At 44.3% G+C, this 7,885-nt stretch overlaps 1 pseudogene; it reads left to right on the plus strand.

Moving 5' to 3' along the window:
* The first annotated feature begins 3,647 nt into the window (after positions 1 to 3,647).
* On the plus strand, positions 3,648 to 4,281 carry LOC132223616 (transmembrane protein 126A-like; annotated as a pseudogene).
* The last annotated feature ends 3,604 nt before the right edge of the window (positions 4,282 to 7,885 follow it).

Consider the following 7,885-nt stretch of genomic DNA (forward strand, 5'->3'; position numbering starts at 1 on the left):
CCTTCCAGACCAAGCCAGGGCTGTGAAGAAGTCCCAGGTGCCAGAGAGAAGCCAGTGCTGGCATCTGGGGGAAGGAAGGCCTACTCTTGCATTAATTTCATGCATTGGGCCTCTAGTACAAAATAAAATGCATCCAGATTTTAGAGGAAGAAGTAAAACTTTATGATCTTTATATATAGAAGCCTTAAATATTTCACAAAAGCTATTAGAGCTAGTAAATGAGTTTAGAACAGTTGCAAGATTCAAGATCTCTATATAAGTATCTTTTGTATTGCTATACACTTGGGATGTACAATCCAAGAAATAAAATTAGGAGTACAATTCCAGTTACTATTTTATTCTGTTCTAGCATCAAATAGAATAAAATGCTTAGTAATAAATTTAACCATGGAAGAACAAGACTTGTATAATGAAATTGATAAAGCATAGTTGAAAGAACGTAAAGAAGACCTAAATAAATGGAAAGGCATCCTGCGCTCATGTATTAGAAATTTAATTTTGTTATGATGGTAATACTCCCCACATTGATCTTCAGAGTCAATACAATCACTATCACAATTTTAAATGTATTTTTTGCAGAAATGGACAGAATAATCTGAAAATGCATATGGAAATGCTAGAGGCACAGAATAGCTAAAACAATTTTGAAAAGAAAAAAAAAAACAAAGTTGGAGGATTCACATGTTCCAATTCCAACACGTACTACAAAGGTACTGTAATTACACAATACAGTGTGTACAGATAACTTGTTGCAGAATTCTGCACCTGTAACCTGAATAATTTCGTTAACAAGTCAAACAAATAAATTCAATAACAAAATATGATGGTACTGGCATAAGCATAGATATAAAGGCCAATGGAGTAGAAGTAGGAATCTAGAAAAAAACCTATACATCTGTGGTTAATTGATTTTTGACAAAAGTGTCAAGACCATTCATTGAGGAAATAATAGTTATTTTAACAAATGGTTCTGGGACAAGTGGAAAGCAACATGCAAAATAATTAATTTGAACTTCTATCTCACACTGTGTACAAAATTTATTGCAAAATGGATCAAAGACCTAAATGCATATATATAGCTGCAAATATAAAAATCTTAGAAACATGGGTGCAAATATTTGTAACCATGAATTAGACAACAGTTACTTAAATATGACAAGAAAAGCACAAATGATCAAAGAAAGAACAGTTAAATAGAACTTCATCAAATTTAAATACTTAATGGTTTCCTCAAAAAATTGAATATGGAACTGCCATTTTAGCCAGTGATTCCACTTCTAGGAATATATCCTAAGAAACTTGAAGCACCAGTCAGAAAGAATGTATGCACCCCTCTGTTCATAGCAGCACAATTTTCAATAACTAAGATCTGGAAACAGTCCCAGTGCCCTTCAATAGATGAGTGGATAAAAAAGCTGTGGTACATTTATACCATAGAATACTATGCAGCAGTAAAAAATAAGAAAATAAAAAAAAGAACCTCTTACTCTTTGGGACAGCATGGAGGGACCTGAAGATTATTATGCTAAGTTGAATAAGTCAGTCAGAGAAAGACAAGTATCACATGATCTCACTCATATGTGGAATCTAATGAACAAAATAAACTGATGAATGGAGTGGATCCAGAGACAAGGAAGCATGGAACAAAGTGTGGAATCTCAGAGGGAAGGTGGGGGAGGGTGGGGGTGGGTGGGTGGGAGGTAATCACTAAAGACCTTGTATGCATATATGCATAACCCATGGATACAGACAATAGGGTGCTGAAGGCCTTGGGGGGGGGTGGGCGGAGCAGGCTGGAGGGAGTCAATGAGGGGAAAAAGGGGAATATGTAATAATATCAACAATAAAGAATTATTTTTTAAAAAATTAAATGCATTATGCACCAAAAGACATTAACAAAAATGTGAAAAGACAACCCAGAGAATGTAGAAAACGTTTGCCTGTTCCCTAGCGAAATTTAGTCACAGACTTTTCATATGACCCAGTACTTATACTTCTATGTATATGCCCAAAAGAATGAAAAAATATGTTCACACAAAAATTTGGACATAAATGTTCATAGCAATATTATAAATAATAGCCCAAAATTGGAAACAACATAAATGTTCACCAACTGAAGAATGGGTAATCAAAATGTGATATATATATATAATATATATTTTAAAGGGTAATATGCAAATTAACTGTCACTCCGACACAAAGATGGCGACTATGCCAACGTTCCGTGCCCCTGCCACGGAGGGAGGGAGGACTATGGACACAATGAGGGGCTGCTGGACTGGGGACATGCTCCTGGCGGCCACCATGCAGCTTGGGGCATGCCCCCAGCCCAGCGGACACAACACGGGCTCCGATGAGGCCTTGAGGGGAGGTAGGGAGGAGTGGGGGTGCTCAGTAGGGTTAGAGGAGGGGCATCCTAGGGCTGGGAGACCTATGGGTGGGGCGGGAGGAGGCACTAACCTTTCAGGACAGAGTCAAGGAGGAGACTGGAGCCCCACTTGAAGGAGGAGAGGCCAGAGAGCCAGGAGGGGAGGGACAGCAGGGAGAACATGGCAGCCAGATCCAGCCCAGCCTCAGGCCAGGTCTGCTCCAAAAAGGCTGACATCACAGGGCAAAGGTGCTGGTGGGAGGGGTCAAAGGCCCAGGGCTGGAGGGCAGGGAGGGGACCGGGAGGGTTAAGGGGCGATGGGACCAACTGCTGCCCAGGTGTTCCCCATCTCTGGGGTTGGTCTCTGTCCTTGCTCAAGTCTGGTGCCCACTTTTCCCACTCTCCCTTAGGGCTTGCCATACAGTGGCTTCTTGAAGCCCAGGCTTGGTCTGTCCTGTCATCCTTTGTCCCCAGCCTTAGGTCTGGGCTCTGTCCTCTCAGCCCAGAATCTGGAAGTGGGTGTATATCAGGGCCAGGCCTGATGATGGGATCCAGCTCTGGGCCCCACCTCCTCAGCCACTGGCAGCCACCTTGACTATCTTCTCTGTATCCACTAGGTGGCAGGCTTCCCCAGGGCAAGACGGAGTGGGGCTGGACTGCTCAATTCTTTTGGATCCTCCTTTCTCAGACTGAAGTAGCCAAGGAAAGGGGTTCAGGGGTGGGCGAGACTGAGGTAGAGAGCCAAATGGGGGGTTCAGGGGTGGGGGAGGCTGAGGCTGCCGGCAGAGGAGACTCATTGAAGAAAAGAAAATAGAAAACTTTGTTGGTTTGGAGTGTTGGTAGGCATGCTCCCGGGAGCAGCTTTTCCAAGACGCAGGTGTTGGCAAGGAAGGCAGTTCAGGCTGCTGGGCCTGGGCCAGGCCTCCCCTTTCAGGGACCTGGGTGTTCACCTCTGTGTCACAGAGGTCAGCATGGCCTTAGGGACACCCACGCGGGGAGTGTGGCTGCAGCTTGGGGGACGTGCTGGAGGAGGATGCCTGGCTCTGCTACTCCACTTGGGCCAGTCACTCCCCCAGCCTTGCCTCAGTCTCCTCATCTGAGGGCTCCCAGTTTTTGAGAGGGGGCAGGCTGGGCTGAGGGACCCCCCTCCAGTGCATGAATTTCGTGCACCAGACTTCTAGTTAAACAATAAAAAGAATGAAATATTGCTCTCTGAGTCATGTGCCAGCAAAGATGGCTATGCCAGCGCTAGCAAAGCACAGGTTGCAGTGAGCCTTAAGGCTGAGGAAGACCAGAGCAAGAACCTTCGGCTGGGAGGCAAGCATAAGGCTCAAGATGGAAAATCATGAATCAGATGATACTTTCAAGGAAGACCACATATTTGACATCATAAACAGAAAAATAAACCAACTTTCAGAAGCAGGAAGGAATCTACTTGAACATGGATCAATATACATTGGACTTAATGCTGTTGCCTGTGGCCTAATAGCAAAGTCTTTTTTGGCGTCTTAAATGTGACACAGGCTCATATACCTGCTGGTTTACCAATGGCAGTGATCCCATTTTTGACAGTAAATGTATCTTACAAAGGTTTTATAAGTTTACCATTGAATACAGGTGATTTGAATTGTGAAACCTGTACCATAACACCAGGTAGATTGGTTGGACTTGTTTTTGGTGGTCTGTACCCTGTTTTCTTGGCTATTCCTGTGAATGGTGGCCTGGCAGCCAGGTATGCCTCAGCCCTGCTACTAGAGAGAGGAAACATCTTAACCTACTGGGTCAGAATTTCTAAACCTATCTTTAGAAAGATGTTATTTCCCATTTTGCTCCAGACTGGGTTTTCAGCATACCTTAGTTCTAGACAATATAAACTACTTGTAAAGGCTCTTCAGTTACATGAACTGGCCTAAAACTTCAGTGATTGTTATGTAAATGTGTACACAAAAATAAGACTGTAAAAATAACGAAAGAGAAAGAAAGAAAGAAAGAAAGAAAGAAAGAAAGAAAGAAAGAAAGAAAGAAAGAAAGAAAGAGAAATATTGCCTGGCTGGTGTAGCTCAGTGGTTGAGCATCAACCCATCAACCCATCAACCACTGAACCATGGTTCAATTCCTGGTCAGGGTACATGCCCTGGTTGTGGGCTTGATCCCCAGTAGGGGGAGTGCAAGAGGCAGCCAATGGATGATGTTTTGTTCTCATCGATGTTGTTATCTTTCTATTTCTCTACTTTCCTCTCTCTCTAAAAAAAAATTAATAAAAACAAACTTTAACAAGAATGGAGTATTGATACATTCCACAACATGGGGATATTTGAAAATGTTATGCTAAGTAAAAAGCCAGATTCAAAAGACCACATATTGCATATAGTGGTCCCCTTTCTCCATGGGGATTATGTTCCAAGACCCCCAGTGGATGCCTATAACCACAGAGTACGCTATATAAACTGTTTTTTCCTATACATACATGTCAATCATAAAGTTTAATTTATAAATTAGACATAGGAAGAGATTAACAACAATACAAAAGAAAACAATTACAAGAATATATTGTAATAAAAGTTATGTGAATGTGGTCTCTTTCTCTCTCAAAGTATCTTATTGTACTACTAGGGGCCCGGTGCACGAAATTCGTGCACTGGGTGTGTGTGGGGGGGGAGAGTGTCGATCAGCCCAGCCTGCCCCCTCTTACATACTGGGAGCCCTCAGGCATTGACCCCCATCACCCTCCAATCGCAGGATTCGCCCCTTGCCCAGGCCTCAGCCAGAGGCGTAGACCCCCATCACCCTCTGATCACCTGATCGGCCCCTTGCCCAGGCCTGACGCCTCCTCCAGAGGTGTCAGGCCTGGGCAGGGGACCCTCATTTCCCCCCATCACTGGTTCTGCCCGCAGCCCAGGCCTGATGCCTCTGGTCCAGGCATCAGGCCGGGGCAGGGGACCCCCAGACCCCTCCAATTGCTGGCTCTGCCCCTTGCCCAGGCCTGATGCCTCAGCCAGAGGCGTAGACCCCCATCACCCTCTGATCACCTGATCGGCCCCTTGCCCAGGCCTGACGCCTCCACCAGAGGTGTCAGGCTTGGACAGGGGACCCCCATCTCCCCCCGATCACTGGCTGTGGCCCCCGCCCAGGCCTGAGGCCTCTGGCCCAGGAATCATGCCTGGGCAGGGGACCCCCATCTCCCTCTGATCGCTTGCTCCACCCCCTCCCAAGCCTGACGCCTCTGACCCAGGCTTCAGGCCTGGGCAAGGGGACCATCATATCCCCCCAATCCCCGGCTCAGCCCCCCGCCCAGGCCTAATGCCTTGGCCAGAGGAGTTGACCCTCATCACCCTCCGATCACCAATCACCGGATCGGCCCCTTGACCAGGCCTGAGGCCTCCAGCAGAGGTGTCAGGCCTGGGCAGGGGACCCCCAGCTCCCCGCAGTTGCAGGCTCTGCCCCTGCCCAGGCCTAACGCCTCTGGCTGAGGAGTCCGGCTCGGGCAGCGGGGACCCACAGCTGAAGCGGCCCCGCGATCGTGGGCTCCGCTTTAGGCCCAGGCAAGGGACCCCTAGCTCCCGGGACTGCCAGCTTCGACCGTGTCCAGCTCCCATTGCTGGCTCCACCCCTACTTCCTGCTATCACTGGCCCCCAGCTCTTAGCTCCCCCCTGGGTTTCCAATCACTGTCAGTGGCAGGGGGCTTCTTTCTGCTTTCCCTTTTGCCTCCCTGCATTGTGCCTACATATGCAAATTAACCGCCATCTTGTTGGCAGTTAACTGCCAATCTTAGTTGGCAGTTAACCGCCATCTTGTTGGCAGTTAACTGCCAATCATAGTTGGCAGTTAATTTGCATATAGCCCTGATTAGCCAATGAAAAGGGTATCGTCGTACGCCAATTACCATTTTTCTCTTTTATTAGTGTAGATATGTACCGCATGGATACACTGAACAAAAGGATGATTCATGTCTAAGGCAGGATGGAATGGGACAGTGCAAGATTTCATGATGCTACTCAGAATGGCTTGCAATTTAAAACTTATGACTTGTTTATTTTTGAAATTTTCCATTTAACATTTTGGACCATAGTTGACCATGGTTAACTGAAACAGCAAAAAGCAAAACCACGGAAAAGTGGGAACTACTTTAATTCTACTTGTGTGAAATGTCCATTATAGACAATCCCATATAGACAGAAAGTAAATTAATGGTTGCCAGGGAAGGGATAATGGAGTGACTGCTTAATGGGTACAGGGTTTCCTTCTGGGGTGAGGAAAATGTTTTTGAAATATTTATTGATGATGATTCCACAACATTGTGAATATAATAAAAACCATTGAACTGTACATTTTTAAATGGTTAAAATGGTGAGTTTTATGTTATGTGAATTTTATCTCAATCAAAAAGACATAACTACCAAAATGACAAAAATGTAATTCAGCATGTAGATGACCTCTTTGAAAAAGAAACAATATTAACCTATAAACCTGCCAAGTGAATATGAAAATACACTGCTTTCTGTAAATCTAAGAAGAGAATGGGCATTTTAAATTATTCATTACACTGATGCTCAAAAAAGATAAATTAAAGGCATCTTATTTTATAAGAATTTAATTCAATTTATATGTGGTCCTTCTTTTCTATCTTTCCCATTCGGCCATTTTAAATACATATCTGAGCCCTAGCCAGTTTGCTCAGTGGTTAACTATCAGTGGTTAGCCCATGGATCAAAGGGTCTCAGGTTTGATTCCCAGTCAAGGGCAGTTACCTCAGTTGCAGTCTCAATCCCTGGCCTGGGTCAGGGCAGGTGCAGGAGGCAACCAATTGATGTGTCTCTCACACATTGATGTTTCTCTGTCTCTCTGTCTCTCACTCTCTCCCTCTTCACTCCCTTCCACTCTCTCTAAAAATCAATAGAAAAATATCCTCAGGTGAAGATTAAAAATAAATAAATACATATCTGAGTGAAAAGTAACGGCTTCATTGCTTCCATTAACATTTCTTTCTGCCACAATCATCTTCTATATCCCACACTAAGGCTAGTGGCTAGTGAAATCATACTCATTTCCATTCAGCGCCATGTCTCTTTTGATGAAAGACAAGACAGGACGATGTCAACCTTACAACACAATGCTGGTGGCACTGACATGTGGTTGGGTTTGGATGTGTCCTGTTCAACATTTTAACAAGTGAGTTGAATGAATTCACAAGAAAGATGTATGTTTATTAAATGCATGTATGATACAGAAATGGAAGAGTCACCTAATATAATAAATTAGTAGCCTGGTGCATGAAATTCGTGCACATTGAAAGGGAATTAATTAGAGGAACGTAATTTGGACTCACTATCTAATATCAATAATATGTCAGGTGAGGCAGTCCGCGTTTCTGAAATTCAATGACATGAATTTTAGCTATTACCTTGCCAAATAAGTGGAATTTACAGATATCATTTAAAAGAGCATTCAGCTTAATATTAAAAACTCTGGCTACCAAGTCAAGTCTGTTTTCAACTTTTTGCTAGCGTTGTAAATTG

The sequence above is a fragment of the Myotis daubentonii genome, chromosome X (assembly GCF_963259705.1).
Source record: "Myotis daubentonii chromosome X, mMyoDau2.1, whole genome shotgun sequence".
In the NCBI taxonomy this organism is placed as follows: Eukaryota; Metazoa; Chordata; class Mammalia; order Chiroptera; family Vespertilionidae; genus Myotis; species Myotis daubentonii.